Source organism: Mastigoproctus giganteus, chromosome 8, assembly GCF_048544385.1.
Source record: "Mastigoproctus giganteus isolate SK-2022 chromosome 8, ASM4854438v1, whole genome shotgun sequence".
Lineage (NCBI taxonomy): Eukaryota > Metazoa > Arthropoda > Arachnida > Uropygi > Thelyphonidae > Mastigoproctus > Mastigoproctus giganteus.
Genome location: NC_143582.1, coordinates 155,875,660 through 155,892,865, shown reverse-complemented (window position 1 = coordinate 155,892,865; position 17,206 = coordinate 155,875,660). Strand labels below are relative to the sequence as shown.

Genomic DNA, 17,206 nt, shown 5'->3' with positions numbered 1-17,206 from the left:
AATTGATATTAAACTTGTCATTATTTATTCTGTCTCCATTTTGCTCTGTGTCATGCAAATAATCCACAATAATAATAAGGAATTTGAATATCATTCCAAATTTTGGCTGTAGGCTTTCTCCATTACTAGGTTATACTCTGTATTATATTATTATTGTATATTCTAAGCCTGTAGTTGGGTATATATGTGGTAAATTGTGTATTTTTATTATTTGTGAGATTAAAAATGAATATATGTTGTTAATACATATAATTATTATTTTCTAGGATTAGCAAATGTGATAAATGACATTTTCCTACATTTATACACAAGTTTTTCAAGTAGCTCAATTTTCAAAGGTATAACAGTTTTTTGTAATTGTAGATGAATAATGAAAGTATTAACAGTTGTGAATAATTTCTTGTAACCTGCATTAAGAAAATGCATAACTTTGTGTTTATGTAAAAAAATATGGAAGTTCTCTCATATTAGCAAAGGAGGTAAGCAAACCTGTAGCCATAATTTTGAGAGCATCTTTGGATTCAGGGGAAGTCCCCATGGACTGGAGATGTGCGAATGAATCCCCAATTCACAAGGGGGGGGGTGATCAAAGGGTAACAAGGGTAATCACAGACCTGTAAGCGTGACTTCTGTTCAAGGAAAAATAATGTAGTCACTGGTTAGAGAAGTAATGCAGGACTATCTAGCCAGGAGTGCAGTAATACCATTGTTATTTCCTAGGAGCATGGGCAGTTTGGAGGATACTGCCCATTCTCGTACAATAACACATGCTGCGAGCCATGATCCTGTAGTTACTTATGAATGTACTGTGACGAGTTAAGTCTTACCGTTGATAAAGGAGGTGGATGCCTCTTAAAGCTACAGTTGTTTTTTTCGCTTTTAATTTTGTATAGTGAAATTTCTATTTTTAATTTTATCTATTATTTTATCACTTTTATTGTACAATTAGTGTATTTTATCATAAAATACACTAATTGTACACTGTAAAAATTTTTTATTTTTACAAATAAAAAATTTTCCAGTCTTATATTATTATTATTTTAATAAAATTTCAGTTATATGGTTGGTGTGTTGTATTGCAGTTATTAAGAGTCAGAACTTTCCCAACCCCAGAGGCCTATTTGAAGAAAAAGAAGTGCAGTTATACTGCAGTCACAGCATGGGTTTGTCAAGGGGCAATCTTGTCTGACCAGTTTGATTGGATACTGTGATGCAGTCACAAAGGAACTGGATGCAAAAAATAATGTTGATATCATATACTTGGATTTCAAGAAAGTTTTTGGTACTGTTGCACATAAGACTGCTGTAAAAATTGGAGCAGTGTGGCATTAAGGGCAAGTTACTGTTATGGATAAAGGGATGGTTGAGTGGGAGGAAAGAGTGGTTATCAGTGGACACTGTTTTTCATGGACTATTGTTATTAGTGGTATCCCACATGGTTTGGTGCTGGGTCCATTGTTTAGATAATACAAAGGTTTGCTGCATGGTTAATAACAGTAATGACTGTATGTTACTGCAGCAAGATCTAGAAAAATTAGGCTGATAGGCTGAGAAGTGGCAGTTGAAGTTTAGCATTGACAAATGTCAAGTACTGCATATGGGTATCAATCAATAATCTCAGAGTAACACACCAACTTTGTGGTATTACACTCAGGGTAGTGGAAAATGAAAAAGACCAGGTGAGTAGTTGTGCAGTCAGATATGAAGTTCTCTGAGCAGCTCAGATAGGCTGACAGAACAGCTTATGGGGTTTTGCCAATAATATACAAGAATTTTGCTAGCAGGGATGAGGTGTGTGTGCTCAGTCCACATCATTAGTACTGTTTAGAGGTTTGCAGACCTCTTTTTAGCAAGGATGCAGAGACATGTACAGAGAAGAGTAATGAGTTTTATGAGGGGGGGTGCTCTTACCAAGAAAGGCTTCAGTTCTGCCCATTGCAGCATCTCAATACTAGGCACCTGTGAGGTGACCTGATTGATGTGTTTAAGGCTTTGAATGGACTTAATATGATAGTATAGCTTAATTTATTATGGTACTGGCTTGTAGCCGTGAAGGGAGTTGTATACAGCAATGTGCTTTCTGTATATAATAAAGAATTCTTCTACTCACCTTTTTTTATATTTAAGAAATCTACAATTATTGAATTGGCTTTGAATGGATTGAGCAAGCTCAATGCTGATGGGATTCTTCCTCTTTCTCAGACCAAACACATGAGGGAACATAAATTCAAATTGAAGAAGGATGGTTGCAGAATAGATGTGTAAAATGTTTCATTTAACCAGTGAGTAGTTGATTGCTGGAAAAAACTTCCATCTGTTGTTGTGGAAGTGGATTGCTTGAATAAATTCAAGAAGAACTAGATAAACTATTGGAGGGGATAGATAGGTGAAATGGGAAGGTTTTTAGTTGATGCTGTATAAGCTTACTTTATTGCATCATTTGCTAATACTAATAAATATTAAAAAAGCAGGGTTCCTAACACTGCCTCCTGTGGAATTCCTATATTCAAAATTATTTATTTAGGCAAGAATCTGTTAACTGAAACATGATACTTTTATTTAATGACATAACTATTAAGTCTGTCACAGAAATAAAACAAATTATTAACTATAACTGGATTGCATGGTGGCAGGCAAGGGTCCTAATTTTTCCATTAACATCAATCCTGTACATGGCATATTATGTTTTAAGACTTGCTTTGTTTATCTGACAAATCTTTTTGCCTTTTATTGTGTTGTAGTGAACTAAAAAAAAAAAAAAAAAAATGAGTGGAGTATTATAATCCATAATTTGAGACATGACAGTTCATAGCAGTACTATCTCAAGGAGTTTTAAACTCTTAAGGAGCTCTTAAGTCTCAAGCAGAATGCAAGAGCAGTCTGATAATATTCTTTGGTATTTCCTGAAATAGAACACAGTTACATAACTGCTGTCATTTTATTACTAGTTTGATATGAATATATTTTTTTTTGCCACAAAACACAGTACATGCTATTAGCTCAATTGTTGTTTCTGTATTACATAGTTGGCAACTACTGCCATTATGCTAGTTGCCTAACAATTGAAACCAACTGAACTGTTTATGTGCTGGTTTCTGTTTTGTTCATTAGCAATTAGTGGCAACACCAGAGTTGCTCCAGGACTAGTTAATACCATCGTGAGGACCCAGGTGAATTGTGACTTTTGTCAGTACTTATTATTATTATTATTATTAACCATATGGTGCAAGGAATCCTGAGGCTTATGCTGCACCAGCCAAAAAAAAATTTTCTGAACTACCCCAAAAGAGAGAGAGAGAGAGACAGAGAGAAAGAAATAAAAGGGAATCACCAAGGAAGAGATCCTTTATAACAAGGTGTATAGTAGACTATTGAAATAACAGTACCGCAAATAACGGAAAATTCGAGGTAATGGCACAATGAGATTGGGTGTTTACATACAGCACAGATGTCTGGCAGTACCGAAAAAAAGAAAACGGCATGTCACGTGGTTACTGTATTTGTTTGTTTGCCATTTGAAAGTGAATTCTGCAGATATCATGGATTATACTGCTGTTTTACATTTATTTTAAAAACCTCTCATTATGGTTCCTAAAGTTAATAAACGTCATACAGAGAAGAAAAGAACAAGAACAACATTAAAGCTTAGTGACAAACTTGATATAATCCAAACTATTACATTAGGTTCACCTGGAAAGTTATTTCATATACCCATGTGTTGTGTCTATAAATTGCATGTGTTCTCTGGTTGATTTGCCTGTTTTGCGGGATGAAAAACCCCAGTTTCTGGGGAAAAAAACTTGCTATCTATGCCTGAGACCAACTAACTCAGCCACGCAGTGAAAAAACCCATAAAAGTCCTTTGTGTCATCAACGCGATTTGAACCCAGGCTTTTTCCACCTGGTGTGGGGAAGATGGTGACTGTGCTACTGTGCAGACTAAACTTGATATAATAAAGAAAATAGAATGGAGCGTAGGTAGAAGCGTATTAATGGTAGAATATAACATTGGATCGTCAATGTGTTTGTTCTTTATGTGCAGTTAATAAAATTGCAATCTTAATCTCTATTTCTTATTTAGCCTCATTATTTCTGCATTAAATATATGCCGACTGGGCTAGCCAGGTGGGTAAAGTGCCTGCCTGGCAACCCAAAGGTCGCAGGTTCGAATCCCGCCTGGGGCTTGGATCAAAGTACTGCAAAAACCTTGGGAGGTGCACTATGGCTACAGAAGCCGATGCGCCAACAACTACCAAAATAAAAAAATTAAATATATTAAAAACAGAACTTTCTAGATAACAGAAAAATTTAAATAACGGCACCTTGAATCCCAAAAGGTGCCATTATTCTGAAAGTATACTGTACTTAATAACAAATATAGCAGCAATAGTCAGCAGAAAAAGTTATATCTATATTGTAGCAGTTTAACAGATGTTTAAGAGGACGTGATGTCCAGATGATTTCTCCATTGCACATCCATTTTTCCCGTTCATAAGTTGCCTGCTGTTGTCATTAGTTGCCAACTATGTAGTATAGAAACAGCAATTAAGCTAATAGCATGTGTCATGAGCTAATAGCATCAGCCTATAGTCCTGAACACTGTTCAGCCAAACCTCAAGGCAAAAAATTTTGCTATGCATGTACTCCTTGAGAAAGTAATGCTACCGATCATTATGTCTCAAATTATGGAGAATTATCACTCATCATCCCCCCCCCCCCCCTCAGTATCCAAATAGAGGAAAATCAACCACTGTTAACTTGGTTGCAACTACTAGCAACATATTACAAGCATTTGAACAGAAGTGCTAGCGTGTAGTCACATGGATATTCAGACTGTCTTCAGTGCCATAAGTATTCCATCTCTCCTACACTTTTAAGGAATAGCAATTTTCTCAGGGACTGATTTTGTTTGTGTAAAAATCTTCTAATGAAGAGAATGATAATAAAGATAATGATAATAACAAAATCACATGGTACGTCATAACTACAGGGTTACCTTAAGGAATTACCTCAAGAGGTATTGTTTCCAGTACCTTATTCTCAGCATCAATAATTTCATTTGCAACAGCCCTTCCTGACATCAAAACTAATGCTGATAACGAAAAAAAAAAAAATTTACTACCATTAGCTTAATGATGATGCATCTGGTATGTTATTAATAGTGAATCACAAGCTTCTAGATTTCAACAAATACTTTTCACAGTTCTGCCTAAAGATCAATCCTGCAAAATTATCTAAAACTATATTTTCCTTGAATAAGCTTCCTACTGTCATAACCTCTTTTATTGAAGGCTGTGCCATCAATTTATTTTATTTTTTCATATGTGAAAAATCAAACCTCATCTACGTAATAGATCAGGTTACTTAAATGACCTAACCCATCCTTTTATGTAGGTCACTTATATGAAAGGTACAAAAGAGTATACACATTAAACTGAAAAGGAGAGCCTGCCAAACAGGCAATTCTGCCTTCATCATTTTTTTTTTTTTAAGTCATGTAATGAATCTATGTAAAATGGAAGTCCATTCTGACTTTCAGTTTTGTATATAGATGCCCCAAATGCTTTGTCCTCCACAGACACTCCACTTGAAGTCATCCAGTATGTCAGCTGTCAAATGTAAGATCTCAGACTATTGAGCACACAACTATATAAATAAAAATCAACTTAAATCTCACTAAGAAATAAATTAAAGAATAGTTTATAGGTAATAATAAAAATGCCCAAGGTGGGAAAGATATGTTACCATACCAACCCAGTATGGTAATATGCCAGGTTGACTCTTTTTCCCATTTTGGGGCCCAGGTCAGGTTAGGGCTGAAATGAAAAGGAGGGTTAACTGTCTAACAGCATTTAGTTAATAATGCTAGATGTATTATTTAACCCTCTGCTGCAATTATGGTTTCTGACAGATCCTACATTTTAAAATTTTTCAGTTATTTTATTTCTCCACATTAGGATTAATATATATAGGATCACTGGTGTCTCAGTCTAGGGGATGATTGATCTTGTAAATTCTAAAATAATATGATAAAAACTTTCTTTATCATTATTATTGGTTTCCTTTGTTTTCTTTTTTTTTTTTTTGTTTGATATTTTTGAGTTTAGTAAAATCACAATTAATAGATCACTGTTTTCAGTTCAGTAAAACAAAACTAAAAATATTTTTTTTATAATTAAAAAAAAGAAGGGATATCTGACAGATACCACCTGTGCCCTCTTCGAGGGCATAAGTGGTGGAACATTAAAGAGTGCATGTAAAATTTTTCATGATTGCTACTTTTGCACTTAGCTTTATTTTAACCTTATCTTAGGTGTACTCTTTCCATATTTAAATGATGCACTATGGCCATAGATGCCAATGCACATAATAAATCCCCAAACAAACAAATCATATTTAGAATAAAGTTACCAAATAAATAAATTTCAATTTAATAATTTCAATAACTGAAGCCAGATGATTTACAACTTTGTAACTGTTTTATTGTGGCCAGTTTACCAGTGCAACAGCTAAAAATGTCCTGTGCGCTTTTTGTGACATCATACAAACAGTGTTCGAATTTGTCTTTGTTTGTTACCCCAGGATAATAATAACTAGCCCTTAAACCTCCCCTGAAATGGTAGAAAGAAAGAAAATTTTCTGACAACTTTTATATCAAATCAAGGTGGTTGTCACTTTTTCCTGTGATTAATCATCAGAGGTAAAACATATTATTAAAACTAATACATTACTGGAAATGTTTCTGATATTTAAATTATATTTTCTCTTTCAGCTTGCACCTCCTGTTATTCTTAGATTTTTTTTTTTTTTTTTTTAAATCCATTGAATAAATGTTATTTGTGGTTTTTACGTCCATAGATATTCTGATGTTCTTTACTAATACTCCATCACCGCCATACATGGTAGCCCAGTATGGATTTAACTTAAAAGGTGAGAGATGCCAAAAAGTGTGAAAATAAAGTTTTCAGTTTTTAACTATTAATTTCTATTGGTTTGACTGTAAATTTTTTTTTTTTTTTCCTATGAATGGACCTGTGGCTATTCATGGCGATAGTAGACTCAATTTCTTTTCTTTTAAATTTTGTCTGTTCTATTAAAAAAAAAAAAAAATTAAAAGTCCTATTGTAGAAATAATTATTATATATAGAGAGGCCAAAAGCAATTAATTAAGGAAATCTAAAAACTTTACTTTTACACCATTTAGCATATATCATCTTATGATTTATAAGCCTTCATTGGCTTGTTGTGTACTGCACTGGAGAAGGGGGGACGAGAGCCATGCCTGCTACCAACAAGATGACAGTAAGTGTTATTAGTGGAGTTCCCCAGGTTATTATTTATTGTTATTTTTTTGGTTTTTAGGAGCATTAGCAACTAAGGCCATATTGCTCCAGGATATGCGGTGGTCATTCCCTGACCTTTCTGCGTCCTCCGTATTTGGTGGTGACCAACCCCGGTCTAATCAAGAAGCATGTGCTACGCACTCAGTGTTGCCAACTCTTAATAATATTTCCCGCTAGCCGCATACTCAAAATCCGCTATTTTTAACACTTAACCCGCCAAATTTTTAAAATTTTCATTTGTTTGTACTTTGTAGTGAATAAAAACAAACAAACAAATAGTATATATAAATAGTTATTTATTTTCTGTTTTTAATATAAAATCAATATCTAAAAATCTAAATTAATTTCGAAATTCAATATCTCCTCATCATATGCTTCTTGTGTACCTATTTTGCGAGGCACTTCTTCAGGTAAAACAATTTTTACAACACTTTTCAACTCTTTTGAGCCCGTATCGTACTGATAAGATTGCATTAACGATGCCAACACTCATTCTGTTGCGTGTTTTGTTTTTTACTAGATTTAAGTTGCTGAATATTCTTTCCACATCTGCATTGGATAATGGCAAAATTAAAATACCCAATGCAAATTAGCTAATTTCTTTAAATGGATTTTCACCGCTTGCATCTGGATATTTCTAAACTTCTGACCAAAACTTCATTGTATTGTTGATGTTTTCTCATTTAACAAGAGTAATGTTTATATACTGTGGCTCATTTTTTTTTCAATTTGATTCAAAAGATTTGTTTACTCTTTGTACTTCAGATAAGATAGGTTTTAAAAATAAAATATACGCTAAATTACTTTCATCTTTGAACATTGAATAAAGAAGTTGTGCAGTATAACGTTTGTCAGTCAAACGAGTTATTTCAAAATGGGCTTTTATTTCAATATACTGTTCTAAAATTCTTGTTATAGCAACTTCAATGGATAATCACCTTGTTTGACACGAATGAACTATCTTTTTCGGATCTGCACCATCGTTTATGGCCCTTTATAAATATTTAAATTGATTTTGTCAGCTAGTGGATTTACTAAACCAATTATAAGTTTCAGCTATCATGAATTCTAGACTTCTAGGGAATATTTCGAGGGTTGCATGAGATACTGCTAATTGCAAAGAATGACATACGCATTTAATTAATATCAATTTCGGTACATCGGACTTCAAATGTGTATAAACGCTGTTATTAACTCCAATCATAACGCTAGCATTATCTGTCCCAATGCCCACAAATTATTTAAATTCTGGTTTAAATCGTTTCAGCTAATTCTTAATATTATTTTTGGTATATTGTAATTATGGAAGGTAGATTAAATGATACTGAAAATAGACTGGCTCTGATGCCGTAGCCTAGTGGTCAGGCGCTCTGGTGCATAAGTACACGTGCCTTGAGTGACCGGGGTTCAAGCCCGTGACTGCTGAATACTGTACTGTTTCTTGTATTCTGTGTATCTTGTAAACTTCTCTGACCGTTTGGTTCGTCCCGGATATATACACAGAAAATTTATTAAAGGAAGTTTAAAATTTTCCAGCGTTATTTTTTTTTTAATTGAATTTGAAATATTTTCAGCGTTACATTGATCTAATTCTACAAGAGCTAAGAATGTAGAAACTCTTTTATCGAATTGCTCATCATAATACACAATTGCAATACCTAATAGTTTTGTTACACTAATATCGTTTTGATTCATCTAGTAACAAACTATAATTTGAAAAGCCATTGAGCACTGACTATAATAAATCTTTCTGAAAGTGGGGGTGTAGGATATATTTTATAACGCCGTTGCATTTTGTTCGATGAATTTTTAAAGTTTTGGCTGTTTGATCTTGGAATGCATTCTTACATAATTCACCAAGGTGGTCTATTGCCAGTATTGACGAGTGAGCACAAACAAACAAACTTCACTTTGCTTCAGCTTCCACTGTTTGTAAATTCTTGGTGGGAAAATTTAATTTAGATTGGTTGCCTGATCTATTAGGTGAAAATGGTTCTTCTACTGACTTAATATGTTTGAAAGTTTTTAAATGACTTTTAATGTTATGTCGGTAATTCGGATCGCATTTCTTGGAAGCCAATCAAATACGACGAATAAAAATTATTCAATGCCATTTCTTCGCGGTTTCAAAAAAAGGCGTCATTAGAATTTTTCCCACATTTTTAGATTTGATTCAACAATTAAAGCTATGACCCAACAGTCAGGTCGTTTGACCGCGGGCGTAACTACGTAAAATTGTTGGGGTTCTCCTCAGGGAAATTCCAGAATAATATAAAACCGATTCTTCGCTTAAAAAAAAAAAAAAAAAAAACTATGAAATATGATATCCCTACTATGTTTACGATGTATATCGATAAAACATTTCAATTATGAAATATTTTTATTGTTAATTAAATAATTACTTGAACAATTAATTTAATATTTGTTAAATAAATATTTCTTAATTTAAATGTTACATTGCCAAAATATATAAAATGCTAAACATTTATACTCTTCCCGCTAAAAAATCCGCTATCCGCTATTTCATATTTTAATCCGCTAAACCTGAAGCAATTCCGCTAAATCTAGCGGGAAAACCGCTAAAATGGCAACACTGTACGCACTGCTGCTCCTTCCCACCTGGCTATGGAGGTGCCTAAAGAGTTCTCCAGGGTTCGGTGTTGGGTCCATTGTTGTTTTGTATATTTATCAATGATATTAATGAAGGTATATCAGGTTTAATGTCCAAGTTTGCAGATGATACAGAGGTTGGCAGGGTTGTTAATGACAGTAATGACAGTATGCTACTCCAACAGGATCTAGATAATTTGGGAAAATGGGCTGAGAAGTGGCAACTGGAGTTTAACATTGACAAATGTGAAGTACTGCATATGGGTAGCAATAACTGAAGAGAAACGTACCAACTGGGTGGTACTACACTCAGGAAAGTGGAAAGTGAAAAAGACCTGGGGGTAATTGTGCAGCCAAATATGAAGTTCACTGAGCAGTGCAGACGGACTGCCAGGGCAGATCATGGAGTCTTGTCAATGGTATATAGGAATTTTGCTAGCAGGGACAGGGAGGTGATAATCCCGTTATACAAGGCAATGGTCAGGCCACACCTAGAGTACTGTGTACAGGTCTGGAGGCCTCATTTTAGGAAGGATGTAGAGTTGCTAGAATGAGTACAAAGAAGGGCAACAAGATTGGCGAGGGGAACAAAGGAGCGCTCTTACCAAGAAAGGCTCAACTTCTGCAAATTGCAACACCTGGAGAGTAGGCACCTGCGAGGTGATCTGATTGAGGTGTATAAGGCCTTGAGTGGGTTGAGCAAGCTGAATGCTGATGGGATTCTTCGTCTTGCTAAGACTAAGAACCTGAGGGGGGCACAGTTTCAAATTGAGGAAAGATAGTTGTAGAATAGATGTGTGGAAATTTGCCTTTAGCTAGCGGGTAGTTGGTTGGTGGAACAGGCTTCCATCTTTTGTTGCGGAAGCTAATAGCCTAAATAAATTTAAGGCTGAGCTGGACAGGCATTTGGAACGAATGGAGGGATGAAATGGGAGGGTTTTTTTTGGCTGATGCTTAAGCTTGCTTTCTTGCATCGTATGCCTCTACTAATGCTAATGCTGAAGTACTGAAATGGCCATCTGGGGAATGGGGCACTCCACATTATGATTAAGCAGCATTATAATTCTTTACAGAGAAGTGCATTTTTTGTTTAGCATAAGATAACTCATTGTCTCACAACTGTAGAGAGCAATGTGAAAAAACCTTTGTCTATTCAATCATTTTGACTATTTTAAAAAAATGGGTACAAACTTTTGTACTGCTTCCTTGAATTTTTGAATTGCCTGATCAATTATTTTAGATATTTATTTGAGATTACACCTATGTTCAGTTCATTACTATAACTATCAATTGAGCTCAGTAATTAACAGGCAAAATCTCAAAATACAGTAACTTAAGTCTAAGTGAAAAGTGATAAAAAAAAAATAATGGATTCCACTTTTTCAATTACAGTGGTCCAGAAATCAGTTTCTTCAGAAAGTTTTACTGTAAACGATTTATAAAAAACATGGGTGCTCTTGCCTGGAATTTCAGAACCACAAGACAAAGAACGAGCACATTAGATGCACAACAGAAAGGATTGCTTAAGAGCATTGTGAAAAAAAAGTAAGTCATAAAATAATAATAATAATTAAAATTTGAAATTAAAATAACCATTAGGGTGAGAATTGTGTACCTCCATTTTGTTTGTGATCATTAACCACCGCTGATTTTATGAAAATTTTATAGTATAGCCAATGAAAAATCAGATGACAAATTTACTTTCATTGTTGGTTGTTCTTTATCTAACACAACTTATTGTGTAAGCCAAATCTACAGGTGAGGGAAAAAAATTGCAATCTACATTAAGTGTGGCATGCATCTGTTCATGTAAAGTTTTTTGCTGCATCTGCCTTGCATAATTTATTTTGATTGGGCATGCTGTTACAAAATTTCCACCAGTGTATTTTTATAAAATGTCTTTGCAGCTTAAACAAAATTATTTTTAGTTGTTTCTATTATGATATTAAAGAATGATATTAATTTTAAATTTCTTGCCTATTTAAAAAAAAAAAATTGGATGTGACTGAAATATAACTCTCAGTAATAACAAATCTGGTAGCATGGTTTGAAAATCTTGTGTGGTCATTGCATGCATTCAATGGTGCTGATAGTAAATTTTTAATGAGGCCCATTGCATTGAGAGAAAGTTTTCAAATTGTGAAAGCAGGACATATGGTAGAATATCGACAAGATTGTGTTGTCAGTGACTCAATTATCAGGAAAACTGGGAAATATACTGTACAAAAAGGATAGGTGGAATAGCACCAGGGTATGTCTGCCAGGGGCCAAAAGTTGATGATGTTGTAGAGCAGATATCATCTTTTAAGGGTGCAAAATGTGATATTGTTGTAGACATTGTACTAATGATAAGACTAGGAGATCTGCAGATTTACTTAATAAGTATAAGACCATGTTGAAAAAAAGTTAAATTTGAAGTTGTCTGCAATTTTGCCCAGGCATAATAGGAAGGAGTATATGATGAGAGCCATGTCAATTGGTTCAGCCCTGCAGAGACGGTGCAAGGCTCATGGAGCAGAATTTTTCTCAGCATAGTCTGTGCTTGTTAATAGTAAAGTACTACATATGGGAAACAGCAACTTCAGAGTAATGTATCAACTCTGTGATACTACACTGACAGTGGTAGAGAATGAAAGGGACTTGGGGGTGGTTGTGCAGGCAGATATGAAGTTCTCTGAGCTGTGCAGACGGGCTGGAAGAGTAGCTCATGATGTCTTGTCAATGATATACAGGAATTTTTCTAGCACGGATAAGGAGGTGATTATTCCCTTGTATAAGGCATTGGCAGGCCACACCTTGAGTACTGTATACAGGTCTGGAGGCCTCATTTCAAGAAGGATGTAGAGCTGCTGGAATGAGTACAGAGAAGGGCAATAAGATTAGTGAATGGAACAAAGGGTTGCTCTTACGAAGAAAGGCTTAAGTTTTGTAAATTACAGTGTCAGGAGACTAGCCACCGGCGAGGTGATCTGATAGAGGTGTATAAAGCCTTGAATGGTTTGAGCATGCTCAATGCTGATGGGATTCTTCCTCTTGCTCAGAGTAATCACCTGAGAGGGCATAAATTCAAATTGAGGAAAGACAGATGTAGGATAGATATGCGGAAATTTGCCTTTAGCTAGCAGGTAGTTAGTTGGTGGAACAGACTTCTGTCCCTTGTTGTGGAAGTTGATAGCCTAAATAAATTTAACGCTCCGCTGGACAGGTATTTCAAACGAACGGAGGGATGAAGTGGAAGTTTTTTTTTTTTTTTTGGCTGATGCTGCATAAGCTTGCTTTCTTGCATCATATGTCTCTACTAATGCTAATGCTAAAATAAATTTAATTAATTTTGAAATTAAAAAATTAAAATTTAAAAATAATTTAAATTTAATATCAATGGTTTGACTGTCAGTAATCCTGCTCAGGTTGTTGACAAACTGGATGAGTATTTTCAACTACCTTCACACATGAGGAATTATTATTATTTTTATAATTAGCTATATGGTGCAAAGAAGCCTGAAGCTTATGCTGCACCAGCCAAAAAATTATTTAGGAAAAGGGATGCCAGAAGGTAATCAAACTCAGAGAGCTAAATGATTTTATAAAAACAGAGAAAAGTGGTGGACGAGAAATTTTTGAGGTTAAACATAAGAAAGGCACCTGGGATAGTAGTAGTAGTAGTGCATGTGATGCAAGAAAGCAAGAGTATGAGCTTATGCAGCATCAGCCAAAAAAAAAAATCACACCATTGCCTCCAAATGCCTGTCCAGTTCCTCCTTAAATTTATTCAACCTATCAACTTCCACAACGACAGATGGAAGTTTGTTCCAGCAACTAACCACCCGCTGGCTAAAGGCAAATTTCCGCACATCTATTCTACATCAATCTTTTCTTAATTTGAATTTATGCCCCCTTAGGTTCGTAATCTGAACAAGTGGAAGGATCCCATCAGAATTCAGCGTGCTCAACCCATTCAAGGCCTTATATACCTCAATCAGATCACTGCCCAGGTGCCTAGTCTCCAGCCACTGCAATTTGCAGAACTTAAGCCTCTCTTGGTAAGAGGATCCCTTCATTCCCCCTCACCAATCTTGTTGCCCTTCTCTGTACACGCTCAAGTAAATCTACATCCTTCCTAAAATGAGGTCTCCAGACCTGTACGCAGTACTCAAGGCATGGCCTGACCATTGCCTTATACAGAGGGATAATCACCTCCTTTTCCCTGCTAGCAAAATTCCTATATATCATTGACAAAACCCAATGACCTGCCCTGGCAGCCTGTCTGCATTGCTCAGAAAACTTCATATCTGACTGCACAATTACTCCCAGGTCTTTTTCATTTTCTAACACCTTATGTGTAGTACCACACAGTTGGTACGTTTCTCTGGAGTTACTTCTACCCATATGCAGTACTTTGCATTTGTCAAGGTTAAACTTCAGTTGCCACTTCTTAGCCCATCTGCCCAAATTATCTAGATCCTGTTGCAGTAGCACACTGCCATTACTGTCATTAACAACCCTGCCAACCTTTGTATCATCTGCAGACTTCGATATTAATCCTGATATACCTTCATCAATATCATTGATAAATATACAAAACAACAGTGGACCTAACACCGAACCTTGTGGGACTTCACTAATGACATTAGTGCACGAAGAGCAGCACCCATTGATTACCACCCTCTGTCTTCTCCCACTTAACCATCGTTTTATCCATTGTAGCAACTTACCCTTAATACCATTCTGCTCTAATTGGTACAACAGTCTTCCATGCGCAACAGTGTCAAAAGCTTTCCTGAAATCCAAATATATGATATCAAAATTATTTTTTTGCATCCAGTTCCTTTGTAACCATATCATAATATCCTATCAAATTTGTCAGACGAGACTTTCCCTTAACAAACCCATGCTGTGTCTGAATTATTGCTGCAGTCTTGTCTAGATGATCCTGCAATGCATCTTTAACCAGTGACTCCATTATTTTACCCAGAACAGAAGTTAAAATAACTGGTCTGTAATTACTCGTGTCACCCTTCGATCCCCCTTTGTGAATTGGGGATACATTTGCACATCTGCAGTCCGTGGGAACCTCCCCTGAGTCCAAGGGCCCTCTCATAATTATGGCTAAGGGTTTGCTTAGTTGCTTTTCCACCTCCTTTAATATAACTGGATAGATCCCATCCACCCCAGGTGCTTTTCTTATGTTTAACTTCAACAATTTCTCCTCCACTTTGCTTTCAGTTATTCCAAAATCATTAAGTACCCTGCTACAATTTGATAACCTTCTGCCATTTTCAAACCTCAATAATCCCTCATGTGTGAATGTAGATGCAAAATACTCATTCAGTTTGTTTGCTATCTGAGCAGGATCATCAACAGTCGAACCATCGATGTCAAGTGGACCAATCAGATTCATCCCCTTCCTTTTAGAGTTTATATAAGTAAAGAAATCCTTGCTGTTTTTCTTAGCATCTTTTGCTAAGGATTTCTCGTAATCTGCCTTCGCCTGCCTAACCTCCTTTGTCACCTGAATACAGACTAGCTTATATCTGCCACAGGCTTCTGAGTCACTTGATAATTTATATGAATCCCATGCATTTTTCTTCTCTATTACGAGTCTCATTATTTCATTAGATAACCATTTAGGCCTAAACCTTGAACAATATTTCTTAATAGGTATGAAACTTTTAGTAGCTTCCACGATTAATTCCTTGAACGCTTCCCACTTTGAATTTACTGTTGGTAACATCGTCAGTTGATCCCACTGTACAGAATTTAAAAACTCTAGGAGAGCACTGTACTCACCTTTACGGAAGCAAAAACCCTTTCCTTTACCCCTGATGGTAATTAAATCATTAAGTAAATCCCACATCAGTACACTGTGATCACTGCCACCTAGTGGTCCCTTTATCTGCAAATTCTTAATACACGAATGATCACTGCTGATAACCAGATCAAGATTATTACTTTCTCTGGTTGCCTCTCGAACATGCTGCTGCAGAAAACAATCATCCAATAAATCCACAAAAGTCTGACTATTGTGTGAGTAACCAACCGACAAGTTCCAGTCAGTATCTGGGAAGTTAAAATCCACCATTATAAGACATTCCGATTTACTATCCCACTCTATTTCTCTGTACAATTGTTCGTTGTACTCATTCGAGTCATTAGGCCTATAACACACTCCTACTCTTATTTTTGCTTTCGCAGTGCTTATGTCACACCAAACTGACTCAACAGTGCACTGTTCATCTATATCAACTGGATGCACTTCTTTTGATTTTATGTTTTCTTAATTAACAGCATAACACCACCTCCCTTTCTATCCTGTCTATCCTTTCTGTACACATTGTACCCAAATTCCAGTTCAGCATTCGTTATATCTGTGTGACACCACGTCTCTGCTATCCCTACAATATCCGCCTTTGATGTCTTGACCAACACTTCAAATTCATCAAATTTATATACTATACTTCTAGCATTGGTATACATGCAAGCATACATGCTCCTACTCCTATTCTTAGTTACCTTAACACATCCCATATACCCTCCTATTTCAGGATGACTGGCATCCATCCCTGAAACCCCCAACACCCCACGCTCCATGTCGCTACTTATTCTAATAGAAGTTGTGCAAGAATCACCTTCACCTCTGCCTACGGCTACTGTTAAACTATTAGTCTTTGTATCCCCCCAAGCTGTCAGTTTTCCAACCCACCTATCACTGCCTCAATAGCATCAGCAAATATTCTTGCAACCCTTTCTATTTAAGTGTATCCCATCCCTATAGAAGCAGTCTCTCCTAGTAACAAGTACAGTGCAGGCTGAAAAAAATTCTACCCCTTGAGCCTTGCACATTCTTTCCAGGGCCGAATTGATCGACAAGGCTCTCATCATATACTCCCTTCTATCGTGTCTGGGCAGAATTGCAGACACTTTCAAATTCAACCGTAATTCTCGGCTTTTGTTCAACAGTGACCTGTACTTGTTAAATAATTCTGCCGTTCTCCTACTCCTAATATCATTAGTACGAACATGTACAACTATATCACCTTTTGTGCCCTTAAAAGATGATATCCGCTCTACAACGTCATCAACCTTTGCCTCTTGCAGACATACCCTGGTCCTGTTCCACCTATCTTTTTTACAAAGCATGTTTCCTGTTTCCCTGACAATAGAGTCACCAACAACTACTAGTTCCTGTGGGACCAGTGCATTCTGTCTTGGAGGTTGCCACTGTGTTGCGTGATGACCAAGTGCAAGCTCTGGTG

General features: G+C 36.0%; 1 protein-coding gene and 1 long non-coding RNA gene across 2 annotated transcripts in view; one reads left to right on the top strand and one right to left on the bottom strand.

The window, feature by feature from the left end:
- Positions 1–17,206, top strand: part of LOC150081938 (uncharacterized) — a 241,891-nt gene that overhangs the window by 1,665 nt on the left and 223,020 nt on the right. Inside the window, exon 2 of the long non-coding RNA XR_016547258.1 lies at positions 11,346–11,498. This is a non-coding gene — a long non-coding RNA (uncharacterized LOC150081938). The remainder of the gene's footprint in view (positions 1–11,345; positions 11,499–17,206) is intronic.
- LOC150081939 (filamin-A-like) overlaps positions 1–17,206 on the bottom strand; it is a 385,277-nt gene that overhangs the window by 295,050 nt on the left and 73,021 nt on the right. The gene's annotated exons all lie outside the window — the stretch shown is intronic.